Source organism: Lonchura striata, chromosome 4 (assembly GCF_046129695.1).
Source record: "Lonchura striata isolate bLonStr1 chromosome 4, bLonStr1.mat, whole genome shotgun sequence".
Taxonomy (NCBI): domain Eukaryota; kingdom Metazoa; phylum Chordata; class Aves; order Passeriformes; family Estrildidae; genus Lonchura; species Lonchura striata.
The window spans coordinates 3,078,266-3,092,333 of record NC_134606.1 but is presented as its reverse complement, the minus strand read 5'-3'; the positions used below and the strand labels follow the sequence as shown (position 1 = coordinate 3,092,333).

The 14,068-nt window shown below is 47.7% G+C and overlaps 1 protein-coding gene across 4 annotated transcripts in view; it reads left to right on the top strand.

The window, feature by feature from the left end:
- PTPRA (protein tyrosine phosphatase receptor type A) overlaps window positions 1-14,068 on the top strand; it is a 119,820-nt gene that overhangs the window by 13,969 nt on the left and 91,783 nt on the right. The window lies entirely within an intron of this gene.

Genomic DNA, 14,068 nt, shown 5'->3' with positions numbered 1-14,068 from the left:
TGGGCCATCCTCCTCCCATTTATCAAAGCCTGCCTTGCTCCCAGATTTGGTGCCTGATGAAGGGCTGGGGTTATTCCCATTGTGTCACACCAGGCTGCCTGCTGTCCCCAGGGAAAAGGGGATAGCTGTGAGATAAAAGGAGGAGTCAGTGCTTCCACAATTGTTGAGAAATGCTGGCTTTTGAGATGCTCTAAGCCTGAAGTCTCATGCTTGGAGAAAAGGTCTGATGTGCCTAGTGATGCTGACCACTTCCCACTCCAGTTCCCTATTGCTTGGCCCAAAAGGGATTTGTTCCCTTAAAATGGGGCTCGTTCAGCCCACTGTAGGGCTGTGTAGCAACACTTGAATTTTTTCCTAGAATAAAACATCCTGCAGGGACTTCCATCTTTAATAATAATCTGTGAAATCTTGTGATCTCTGATTTCAAGTGCTGTGAGCTGGACTCAGTGGTTTAGTCACAGAATCACTGAATGGTTTGGGTTAGAAGGGACCTTTAAAGACCATCCCATTCCAACACCCTGCCACAAGCAGTGACAACTTCCACTAGACCAGATTGCTTCAAACCCCATTCAGCCTAGCCTTGGGCACTTCCAGGCATGGAACAGCCTGGACAACCTGTGCCAATACTTACCACCCTTACAGGGAATAATTTCTGCCCAATATCCAATCCAAACTCTTTCAATCTTGTCTTCCAACCTTCCTTTCACCCTATTGTCAGCTGTGCCTCTTTCACCATTAACATCTGCACTTAAAATTCCCATTTCCTGCTTAATAATTGAGGGGGTCAAGCCCTGTCTTATCCAAGTTGGGTGTTCCCTGTGGCAGCACTGGCCCCTCCATTAGTCCCTGGCTGAGCAGGGAGTGATGCTGGCCCGATCCCGAAAAGAAACGAAGGTGCAAAGAGCTGACAAGTTGTTTCATGGCAGGGGTGAGCTGATGTAAGATGGAGCTGGTGTTGTTTTGGAGAGCTGATTTTTCTGTTCCCTCCTTTCTGCACGTGTTGGACCACGTCTGGTGGTGAGTAAGGCAGCTCAGCTTGCTTACCTTGGCGTGAACGCCGTGCTCTGGCGCGGCACCCTGGCCTGGCCAGCGTTTTGGCAGGTTGGCAAACGAGCTGTGTCCCACTGTGGCTGACACAGAGCCTGGCACGGGCAGTTCTGGGAGTTCTTGAGGTGGGAGGTGAGGAAAAGGGAGCTGTCACCTGGTGGCAGTGGCCTGTGAGATCATCCAGCACAGAATTTCCAGTTCCATTTGGTGCCCTGTGTGCCTGACTCCTGCCTCTGGTTAGGCTGAAAGGAAAATGTGGGAGCCAGATGTGGCCCACCAACACTATCTTGTTTAACACCCTATCTCCAGATGTTTCTAGCTTGTAGTGCTAATTTCCACTTGCAGTTATCCAAGAGACAAATCCAAGATGCTTGCTGCCTTTAGAAAGAGGAGTCCAGCTGACCTTAATGTTACCTCTTGCACCCAGGTAGGACAAGCCTGCCCATCTCCAAACTGTCCCTTCTATCTCAAAATCATCTTACAGTGAATTTTTTTCTTCATCATCTGGGTTGTCAGAATCTGAGGTATTGATGATCCCGAGATTGTAAAAGTCTCTGTCTTTCTGCCCCGCTGCCAAAGCAGAAGCCATAATTGGTCTGTGCTGGTTTCCAGGTTGTTTATTCTGTTTATCTCTCACATGTTCTGCTGCCCTGCCCAGCTCTGTCCTGCAGGGCAGCGTGTGGGGCTCTGCCCTCAGTGGGATGTTACAAACATTAAATACCAGAAACTCCCTGGGCTGCATTTACAAGAACGTGCCAATATCTGTCACCTACGTTGGACAGTGTGTCCCCAGCCTGAACCAACAGAAAAATGCCAACACCACAGTGAGACATGGAGGGCATGAAGAAGGAGAAAAAGGACAAGGCGCACCCAATTTCCTCCATCTTGTCCCCTTTGGACCCCTTATCCAGAATCCTAAAATTTTACTTTTGCACCTGTGCCACACTTAATTATTACTTATATCAAACACTCAGAGCTGGTAATTCATGCTGTAAGATTGCAAACTCTTTTCCATGGCCAGAGATCACAGCCAGTGTCTCTGGGGGCTCTGTCCAGGGGGGTTCCTGACCCCTGCCAGGGTCCCAGGGCAGCCAGAGGGAAGCCCTGGATTCCCACAGTGGGTAAGAGGATTGAAAAGCAAGAAGAATCGGATTTTTGCCCAGGAAATTTTGTACTTTGCAAGGACATTTCATCACATCCTTTTTTTTGAAGGCTGTAAGAACAGCTCTCTCCAAGGGATGCTCTTCCCTTGGGACTGCACATGCTTTGCTTAAATTTCACCAGCACGTGACCAGAGGGCACGGAAGGACTCGCAGGAACGTCCCTAACTCCCTTTGAAAGGCAAGCTGTTCTTTCAGCCTCTTGCAGAATCGCTCTGACAGGGGATGCTGCAATCAGGCTGCAGAGGTAATTGCATTTGTAATGTGAAAGACAGAACAGGGTCTACAATTCTCATCCTCCACAGGCTCTGCGAGGACTCAAGGGTAGTCCAAAAAAAAAAAAAACCAACCCCAAACCAACAGACCCAGCCATTGCTTCTGCCATTTGTGATTGGTCTGGGCAAAATATTAGGAAACAACATACTCAAGGGGACAAGATGATCTCATACAGCTGACTTTAAAGCAGCATGCTCCCGTGGAAACTTGTTTCCGTGCCTATTCCAGAGCACTGGCTGCTGCCCGGATCTCCCCTGCCCCCCTGACCCAGCTCAGCTTAGTCAGCAAGTTCCAGTTCAACTTCTGCCTTTTATTTTGTGCCTGTACCTGAGTTAGCTGCCTTCCTCAGTAACCAGCTCTTTGTCAGAGGAAAGGCTTCCAGGATGCTGCCAGCAACTCATTGTCCATTTCCTGAGGAGAACTGCTTGCTTTTAAGTAGTTTGCCTGAAATCTTGACTATTCCAGTGAAACTAAGGCTTCCTGTGTTGGTTGGCTTTCTTGGGATGAAGTTCCAGCCACCCACATGAGCTGTCTGCATTTATTTCTGAGTGTGGAGAACAAATCTCTGCTGTAGGGTTTCGCCATCGCCGTCTTGTTCCTCTGACATTGCAATATGTGACCGTCCTCGATGTGGCAACTGATTTACAAGCAGTAGCTCCCCACTGTTTACTGCTCTTGGATTTTGAAGTGTGTGGAGACAGGAATTGTGCTAGAGCAAGCTACAGGGGTTGGATGTAGCAGTGTTGAAGGAAGTCACATTTGGAGCCCGGTGGCTTGGGCGAGGGATGCTTCTGCCATGGCATGTCCTCCTGGTCCTTCCTCAAGTGCAGATCAGATCTTTGTGATGTTCACAGCTCCTGAGTATGAAGGCAGTGGAAGCATCTTGGCATCCCAGGTGGAGATGAGCTTGTTTGCATTCAAGTTCCTCAAGGTTTTCCTCTAATAAATCCTTGCTGTTCCCCGTTTGGCTGGCTGGAATGCCAGGCTGGTTTCTTTCTTCTGTGTCATCAGAGGTGTGGTGTGGACTTTCCCAACAGAACGTTGCTTATTCAGTCCCATTTTCTAAAAAAGAATGGAACAGATTATCTTTTCAGGGCCTGACTCTTGCTGGTTTTTCAGGAGCAGGTGCCAGCATCTGGTGTGGCCATGAATGAAGTGATACAGGAGGAGCTTATACAGAACTGACTATAACTTCCTCTCTGCCACTGAAGGATTTACCCTCTCTGAAAGCTTTCCATTTTTGTTAAATCTACCCATAGCAATGAAACCTGAAAAAGCCATGAATTCCCACCTCCAGCAGGCTGGCTGGTGTTGGTGTTGTTTGGGTTTTTAACTGGGGAGAATGAGTCAGCCTGTCCTCGGACAGCACAAGACTATCAGCACCACTTACCACCAGTTTCCTGTTGCTCCCTTTTGTTTCTCTCTTTTTTCTTTTGTTGAAGCTTTTAGGGTCTGGGTGCACATTTGTGAGAGTGTCTGGATGTTTCAAACTACTGTGTGTGTCTTCTTTGCTTATTTTTTTCAAAAGGAGGACCAGAAAGATGCAGACATCAAGACCTTGTCGGAATCTCAACTTCCAGAATCATAACTCTAGCTGCTGGCCTTAGGGAGCTATCAGGTCCTCAAATAAATCTTTATAAATCAGCATTTACACTGTAGAAATTCACACAGCTTGATTGCAGAGCTGCTCAAAGTGGAGCAGAACAATACACATTAACTATTTTGGGGTAAAGCTTTAATGGTAGGTTAGGTCACAGAGAATTAATGACCATGAAGTTATGGCAAACTCATACCAAACTCTAGTGTTTGGTCTCTGGGATATGGCCTTGATGTCCCAAACTACGGTTTGCATGCTGGGCACTCGTATTTTTTATTGTTCATCCCTTTTTCCTAAAGAAAGGAGCTCAGGGATGTGCAGGAATGCCAGAGCAGAGCTTGTGTGCTGGGGTGCTGAAGGCACATCTTTGTCTTGTAGGCATGTGTGAATATCTGCATGGAAACTGATGCTTTTGGGGATGGGAACCATCCTGACAGAAGCTGAAGCAGATGGGACACGCAGCCTGAACCAGCCCGTCTCGTTCATGCTTTATTAATTAGACATGTTATCAGAGTCATCTGTGTTTTCCTTCCTTTTCTCCTTTCCAAACCAGTTCTGCTGCTTCGCTGCCCGCAGAGCCTCTGATGAGGAGCCCAGTTTGGATCCCTGAGAGGTGCATGGCAGCACTTGTTCACTGTGGTGTGTTAGCACTGTAAAAACTTTGGGGAGAGGTCTCAGAGGAGTTCTGTGAGCTCTGGGGATCAGAATTTTGGGAGTTGATGGTGCTGTCCTGGTAGCACATCTTCCCCCTGTGTACTGTCAGTGTTTGTAAGAATTTCCACATATGTTAATCACAGAACCACAGAGTGGTTTGGGTTGGAAGGGACCTTAAAAATCAACTTGTCCCAAACCCTGCTATGGGCAGGGACACCTTCCACTATCCCAGGTTGTTCCAAGCCCCATCCAGCCTGGCCTTGGGCACTTCCAGGGATCCAGGGGCAGCCACAGCTTCTCTGGGAAAGCTATGGCTGCTAATTTCCGTAGGATGCTTAAAAACTGACATGGATCAGGAGGGTGACTGGATGAACTGGTGGAAGGCAAGTATAAAGATCCCTGGGTAGAAACAGTCCGAGCTGAAGACTGGGAAGTGTTCTGGGGAGAAAATGGTACAGACTGGTGTGGCTCCAACCTTGCCTCTAGACCTGCTGCTGATCACTGTTGGAGATACTGAATTAAGCAGATCTCAGATGGGATCTGTTGTGCCTGATGGGACAGTGTCAGCCTGTCCCTGTGCACACTCAGTTTTAAAATTTTACTGAAAGAGGGAGAAGGCTTTTCAAGTGCTGGGGTAGGAGCCAGGAGTAGGGATTTTTCTCAGCTTTCCCTTTGAACCTTTATCTCCCAGCAGGTTAACATCTGAATCCTCAATATTAGTGCCCTTTATCTGTATGTAAGGGTGAAGTGGGTCATAAAACCCTTTGAGTGAACCCCTTATAGTCTCAAGCTGGTCCCAGTGGAGGTTCAGGTTGGTCATTAGGAGGAAATTCCTCATAGAAAAAGGTGTTAAAACACTAAACTGGACTGCCTAGGGATGTGATGGAGTCCCTATCCTTGGAGGTGCTTAAGGAAAGACTGGAAGTGGCACTCAGTGCTCTGATCTGGTTGACAGGGTGGTGACAGGTCACAGATTGGACTCAGTTATCTTGGAGGTCCTTTAGGGCCTGGGTGATTGTGTGTGTGCCCATCTCTGAGGTGGGAGATGGTGAAACAGGAGTTGGATTCGGTCATCCCTGGGTGGGTCCCTTTGAGCTGTGGATATTCTGTGATTCTCTAAAACCCTATAAAGCCAACCTGAGTATCCTTTCTGACACCTGGGTCTGTTTTATGGCCACCATTTGGCGAGGTGAAGGGAAGACCTATGGATTTGCTTTGTCTGATGCCCTTCCAGGGAAAATTCCCCCTCACTGAAGGAGCAGCAGGATCATCCCTGCGCTCATGGCAGGGAAATGACTTTTAACAATGGGCTGGCTTGGATACTGCCCAGATCCCTTCTCTTACAGCAGCACTAAATGATGACCATATCCAGGCTCTTCCCTGGCACACACACACTCAGAATATGTTATCCTTGAAGTCCTTTTCCCAGGCGTGGCATGCCTTTGTGCAGGCACAGCGTGTACCCTGCTAATAGGATGCTGGTGTGTTCTACCAGCGAGTTAATTGGGTCCCTGGGTGCTGGGATATTTCCTGCTGCTGCATCCTCTTCCCGGAGCTACTCCTCCACCTGGGGAACTTCCCTGCTGATGCAGAGGTGATGCTGAGCTCTCTGCAGTGCCCGGAGCCAGCGGAGGTTAAATCCCAGATAAAGCTTTGGGATTGCTCACAGCCCCGGGGGGGAGGGATGCACACACTGAGAGGTTGCTGGAGGGATTTTAATTGTGTTGTGTTTATCGAGCTGGCTGTAAACACAGCAGGAGGTTGCTGCTTCTCCAGAGCCTGGGAGCCAAAGGTGTATCGATCCCAGGGAGCTGTGGGACCCAGGTACACGCTGGTGGAGATCTCAGCTGGGTTGTTTCCAGCTGAGGATGAAATTTCTCTGTGCCCTGCGCTTCCTCATCAGCTCATGTCAAGCTTTAACGATTTTATAACCCAACTTTGTCAGCTGATCCTCCCCAAAGCGAGAAGCCCTGTTGCTAGGAGTGGGATGGAGGGGGGGGAAAAAACCTCAGGAATACTCATCTTCAGCAGTCCGACACTGCAGATAACATTGAGTCACTGCTGAAAGCCTCAAAGCAAAACAGATGTTCAGTTTCTAGTGACTGAGTAAGTATTAAAGGTACCAGATGAGCAAAGTTTTAACTGAGGTATTTCATTTGTGGTTGGCAGCTGAGACAAAGCATGAGCAAACAAGGTGCAATGCAGAAATGGTCTCCCTCCTGTCTTACACATGCCAGTGTGTTTTCATAAAACTTCTTTTGTTCCATCTTTTCCCCATTTTTTAAATATGTCTTTCTGGCTTGACTCATTCTGTCTGTAGTTGTAACCTTTAGTTCTGGGTGGGAAGGCAATTATTTTGTGAGACATGAGACCAGTGGCAGGGTGAGTGGGCTCCTGTTGCTGCCTCTGTCATCTCCTTGTTTGACAAGTCACTTCTCCAGGAGTAGCTTGTGTCTCTGAAGTTGGGGATAATTACATGTGTTGTCAAAAATAAGGAAACTGGACTTAATGGTGCATCTGCTCAGCCTGACTTTTGAATTCATGAATGAGTAGAAAACTTGGAATGTGGCTGTCATGCAGCTGTTAGCCTTTGAGCAAGAGACAATTTTTGATGACTGTATTCTTTTAAAAAAATAAATTAGGATGAGGACTGTGATCCCAGGGCTCTGAGCTCGTTGGGCAGCCAACACTGGGAGCTGCTGCTGGTGGAGGTGTTGGGTTCCCATTGCTTTGATCCCTGGTGAGAAACCTGCAGCACTGTCTGGCTGTGTGGAGCAGAGGTGCTGAACCCCTCCTTGCCACTCAAACCTGAGCAGGTGATAACATGAAAGGGGAGGAATTGTGTCCTGTCCCTCTGCTCAGCATCGTGGATTCCTCAGGTCTAATAAATAATTAATGTAAAACACATGAAAACCCTGAGAAAGAGGACTTCCCTCAGGATCAGAACTTCCCTCCTTGGTAAGTCCATAAATCAGCTCATTCTGTCATTTCTGGAGGAGTGACTCTCATTTTGGCTGCTCAGCACCACAGGAAGGACAGAATAGACTTTGGGTTGCTTTCCCTGGGGTGTGGGATGTAGATTTGTACTGCTAAGCCCACGTGGGAGCTGAAGCCAAGGCTCCATCCCGCCAGTCCTGCAGGATTTCGGGTTTTTTTTGGCAAGTTCTAGATGGTTTCTATTAAGAAAAAGGCTTTTTGGATCTCTTCTGAGGGTGCCTCCCTTTGGAGGCTTTCTCAGGAGCCCATGTGCTGAGCATTTAATCTTCCACCCCACTTAAGGGAAGAGGGACAGACACCAAACCCTGTTGGCACCTTATTTCACTTAATTCTCGCACTTAATTGTTTTTCCTTTGGCTTTTAAGAGAGTCTCTGCCAAAATCAAGAAGCTAAAAATTAAAGCAATTATTGTGGTGATGGAAGCAATCAGAGGCCATCAGGCTCCTGGTCTGTGTGCTGTGGAGGAAGGAGCAGACTGGGATTGAGCTCATCTCTTGGGACACGCTGAGCTCCAAGAGTTAATTTTGTTCCCAACTTCTCTGTCCATGAGTAATCCATTTGTGCTGGGAGGAAATGGCAAGTTCTTGCAGTGAGGACAGGCTTCACTGCTGGAGAAAATGATGCCTATTTATCATATGATGCTCTCTGTGCCTTTTTTTATTTGTCCTTCGTCTGAACTAAGCTCTTTGGTGATGAGCTTCCCTGCCTGACAGCAGATTTTTTTTTTTTGTAGAGGCCTACAAGTGTTTTTCTTTCCTGCATTTGCTGTTTCCCTGCAATTCCTCACAAATTTGTGCTGGGCCCACCCAGCTGGGAAGGAGCTGGACAGGAAAGGACCTGGGTGTCCTGCTGGACATCAAATTCACCCTGAGGGAGCAAAGTGCCCAAAAAGGACAGTGGTGGCCTGGGCTGTGTGAGACAAAACACTTCCAGCAGGTCCAGGGAGGGGATCCTGCCCCTCTGCTCAGCACTGCTGAGGCCACACCTGCAGCACTGGGTCCAGCTCTGCCTCCCCAGCACAAGAGGGACAAGGACAGACTGGGGAGAGCCCAGGGTGGGGGCTGGAGCATCTCTGCTCCCAGCAAGGGCTGGGGGAGCTGGGATGCTCAGCCTGGAGAGGAGAAGGCTCTGGGGGCCTCATCCCTGTCCATCAACACCTGCAGGGAGGGTGCAGAGAGCACAGAGCCAGGCTCTTGGCAGTGCTGGCCAGGGACAGGACAAGGGGCTGTGGGCACACACTGACCACAGGAGGGTCCCTCTGAACATCAGGGAGCACCTTTTGGCTCTGGGGGTCACCAGGTGCTGACACAAATTGCCCAGGGATGTTGTGGATTCTCCATCTTTGGGAATATTCAGCATTTATCTGTCTACAGTCATGGGCAGCTGGCTCTGTGTGACCCTGCTGAGCAAGGAGTTGGACCAGACAATCTCCAGAAGCTTCTTCTCACCTCCACCACTGATTCTGAGCCACAGCTCAAGGTCCTCAGGAGATGCAGGGCTGGGCTGAGCCCTCTGCAGGGGTGTGACTCGTGCACAAATGCAGCTACATTTGGCACCGAACAGCACTGTGTGATCACATCTCCTTTGCTGTAAGAATGTAAAATGGCTTAATAATTCTTCTCCTGCTGTTTTGGATTAATTTCTATCTTTATGCTATGTGTTTTCTTTGCTTGCTTCCTCCTTTCACCTTCCCAGCTGTCTCCTCAGAGCAAACTTCCGTGACTCTTATTGTTCTGCTTGTTTTCATTCTCCTTCTTGGATAAATGTTTGGTGGGGTTTTTTTTAAGTGTGGTTTCCTAAATCTCTACAAAATGTCCTTTCCCTGGTGCATTTTAAAGTATTAGTTGCAAAAGAAAGGGCAAGGAATCTTAATTCAGGTGCATGTCTTCCTTTATCTTCTTTTCTTTTAAAAAGTGACTAAAGCCACTGATAAATAATGCTAATTTTTGCTGCCATCTGTGAATGCAGGACCAAGCTGTTTCAGAGCAGCATTTTTAATGCGCTGTCTGTTTGGGGGGGTGGGGGTGGGAAGGAAAAAAGCTCTTTGCTTTAGCAGCAGTAACCTATCTCCCACAAGTTGTAGTCTGTGTTCCCATCTACCACTAAAACCCAAAGCAAACAAAGATTTGTGCAGAGACAGGAAACCTTTTGGGTGTAATTGCTGGGAGGTCTTTGCTTTCACGATTTTTGGGTTCACCCAGAAAGGCAGCCGAGCAGGGCTGTGGTTCACTGGGGTGCATTTATGATGAGCTCTCACTGGGCTTTAATTGGACATTTTTGGCAGCTCTGGGAGTTCAAACACCCTCTGCAAGAGTCTCCTGGCCACGCTGAGTGAAAATGTCCCAGGGAGGGAGGGAGGGAAGGGCTGGTGCGTGGTGGAGGCACAGCTGAGCTACGCCCTGCTGACAGCCCTGCCTCCAGGCTCCTTTATTTTGGCCTGGAGCCTTAGTTTACATAATCCTACCCTGATCCCTCATCTTCTGCATGGATCAGCCTTAGAAGACCCTCCAGTTTGACCAGATCAAACTGGGAAGCAGGTCTCTCCCATCATCTGAGCCAAGAAGTGCTGGTGTTGGTGGAATCAGGTGGCTTTGGCTGTATCAGAAGACCTCACCAGTGCCAGGACTTGATTTTGGGGCTCTTTTGGAGGTTGGAAGAAAGAAATCAAACCTTGAACATGGTCTGGAGAGCTATGGAACAGGTCTGGGTCCTGGAGCCTGTGTATTGAATAAGTGCAACCCTGTATGGGGGAGATCTCACCTGCAGAGTCCAGGTGGCTTTTTATCATGTGTTTATCTCTGGGTTTCTGTGAGCTTCCCAAACCAGAAACGGACTGTGATTTAGGACCAGTTTCTCAGACCAGAAACGGACTGTGATTTAGGACCAGTTTCTCAGACCAGAAACGGACTGTGATTTAGGACCAGTTTCTCAGACAAGAACTGGACTGTGATTTAGGATCAGTTTCCCAAACCAGAACTGGACTGTGATTTAGGACCAATTTCCCAGACCAGAACTGGAATGTGATTTAGGACCAATTTCCCAGACCAGAACTGGAATGTGGTTTAGGACCAGTTTCCCAAACCAGAATTGGAATGTGACTTAGGATCAGTTTCCCAGACCAGAGCTCCAGAACTGGACTGTGATTTAGGATCAAGTCTTTAGGGAAGCTTGTCACAATGGCAATGTGTAATAGCATAATAAAACCCTAACTGCTTCACTTTAATGTGTCAAATGACTCATTTACAGTGTCATCTGGGAGAGATGAGGCTCTGTGAGATAAGACTTGCATGGGGAGGGAATATTGAGTAATGGACCCACAGCTATAATTGGAGGAGGAATAGATTTTCCATTTCAGATCTGAGGAAGTGGTTTATCTGCCCAGTCTGTAAGTGGATGATTCTTCTCTCAACTTCCTTCCACATATTCCCCACTTCCTCTGTGTAATATTGTTGTTATTTATAACTGCTGCATTGAATCTTAGAGGCACATGCTGCCTGCATTTCTGTATTGTATAGAAGTTGAGGTCCAACAAAAGTTGGTGGATAGTCTTGACTTTCTGGGAGCAAAGAATTGATATGGAAGCAGGGAAAGCATTTATGTCCCTATAACTAAACCCCTTTTCTCTATATTTATCATGTCTGAATATTGATCAGCCCTGTCCATCTCTTCCCATCCCATAGGAAGCCAGGGAAGTGGCAGACAGACATACAAAGGATTATTATATTTGATCAGGCTTGGAAATGGGCTAGAGATAAAGCCCTTGGTGTTTACTGGACCATTAAACATTTATTATCATCTCTCCAACGTGCTGCTGGTGGTGTAAATAACAGCTGTGACAAAAGAATGGGGTCAGCAGTTGCCTTTTGCACCGATGTTTGTAATGCAGAAGCAGGTCCTATGATTTTTAAGAGCTTGGCTGGAGGGAGCATCTGCCCAGATGCCATGGAGAAACGGGGCAGATGAGCCAGCAGGTCAGAGCTCCTCTTTATCACAAGGAAATGCTGAAATGGTAGGAAGTGGGAGAATTTAAACAACAATGAAAAAAAGATTAGGGCCAGAGTTAGGAGTTAATTTATCCCTGCCCTTCCTAACAAAAATAGTTAATGCACTCGGATCAGAACAGCTTTTGGATCTGGATTTAATTAGGTGGAAGGAGGGTTTGGGCCTCTCTCCCCCAGCTCAGCCACGCTCTATGAGGCATTTCCATCATCAGACTTTTATTTCCCTTTCCCCCCCTTCCCAGGTTTTTGCAGGAAGAGGAGAAGTGTCGCCGCAGGGCTGGAACTCGGCTCGTGGGGCCTGAGCTGCAGCACCTGCTCCGATGATGGGGCTTTGGGAAGGGGGAATATGAAAGGATTACTCTATTGCTGGGAGGCCACAGCCTAGTGATTCCTACTGTAGGCAATCCCTCTGAAGTCAATGAGATTGGAAAGCGTGTAAATCAGTATGGAATTCGGCGTTTTCCTGGAAAAGTGGGGGGGGATATTTGTTTTACTTGCATATAAATTACTTCTAATAAGGCTCCATAGGCATGACTGATCCTTCTCATCACACTGTTGCTCCTTCCAGTCCCAGAGTCGCTCTCGCTGCCCTCTCATTTTTAAATAATTTTGCAAAAAAAAGCCTCCTGTGTGGGAATTCTCTGTGGTTGGGAAGCGTTGCTGGGAATGACTCAGGCAGGAGTGAGTCCCTGTGCTTGGGACCTGCGGTGTGAACAGAGAAAGGAGACAGGCTTGTTTTCACACTCTCTCATTTTGTGTCTCTGACATGCTTCTGTTCCACCATTCAAATGTCATCAGGCTGAGGGATAATTAGAGGGAGCCTGTTTTGCTGCAGAGCCGGATTGGGAATCCACATTGCCCTGAGCAGGCTGGGTTATTTCTCGGGGAATGCAGAGCGGTGGAGTGGGTGTCCAGGGAGCACTGCTGCACCACCAGGGAGCAGATGCTCTGCTGCTCCTTCCCTGTGCCTGCAGAAAGCATCTCCTTTCTCCAATTTAAAATAAATCCATAGAAACACAGAATGGTTGGGTTGGAAGGGACCTTTGAGATGGTTTCATTCCAAGACGAGTGGCAGGGACACCTTCAACTAAGCCAGATTGTTCCAGTCCCCATCCAGCCTGGCCTTGGACACTTCCAGGGATGTTGGATGTGAGGATATTGGTTTTTTCATGGTGCTCTCTAGCCTGGCAGTCTCCATCACCTTCACCAAAATGCTTAAGGAATACCTGGAAACTGGAGCTCATAGGTATTGGTTCTCCTGCTGCTTTTGCCGTGGGTGGGTGGTTTGGGTGCTCATTCTGTGTGAGGCTTTAATGCCCTAATAAAGCATTAGAACAAAGAGCATCAGCTTTTCTATTGCTCCATTGGATTTTGTCAGATGTTCCCACGGTACAGGTGCTTTCAGCTGTTTCAGACTCACCTTAAAAAATGCACCTTGCCTGTTTGTGCTTTGCACAGCATGTGGAAGATGTAACCAACTTGAAAATGAGATCTAAAACTGGAGGAGTCCTACAGAGTAACCAAGGAGCCAAATATGAATAACTGAGGAGAGAACCAGGTCCCGTGAAGCTGGTTGCCAAGGGAATAATTCAGTAGTCTTTCCCCCAGCCTGATGGAATATTGTTTTCCTCTCCTCCTTGCCGGCGTACCCACAGCTCCAGAGGAGCCACTCTCACTCCTGTAGATGCTTTAACTGATACATTCCTAATTCCACCTTGGGGCTGTTTTCATGAGCAGAGGAGCCTTTGAAGGCACCTTCCCCTGTTCCAGGCCTCCAGAAGGGTTTGTGCTGTCCAGAGGTTTGTCCTCTCTTTCCACTGGTGCTGGCCTGGCTCCTGCCCACAAACTTTCACTTTCCTCTCCAAAAATAAGGGCGTTTTAAGGCTGCAGTCTAGATCTTGATGTAAAATCTTGCAGAAAAGGAGATCTTTCCAGCTTCAGGCCAAGTGGTGTGTGTTCTTTGCTGTCTTCTCTGCAAAACAGAACAATTCAAGACTCGTTTTTGTTGTTAATTAATTGCTGCTCTATTAACAGGCCGTGTAAACTTGGGTTATTCCCTGAAATATGAGCTGTAGTCTTCAGGCTTCTCCTTGACCATCTCCCTGTCTTCTGCAAGCTGGTTTTCCTCCATCTCAGCTTGGAATACTTGGATAAACTTATTTTATATGGGGACTACAATAATGGCTGGGGTAAACTTATTTTATATGGGGACTACAATAATGGCTGGGACAATCTCAATTTAATGGGACAATCCCAGTCATCCACAACAGAACACAAGCATTTGGGGCAGAAAAAGGCTGTTTCACCTTGGCACAAGCCACTCACTGGGCGTTGCT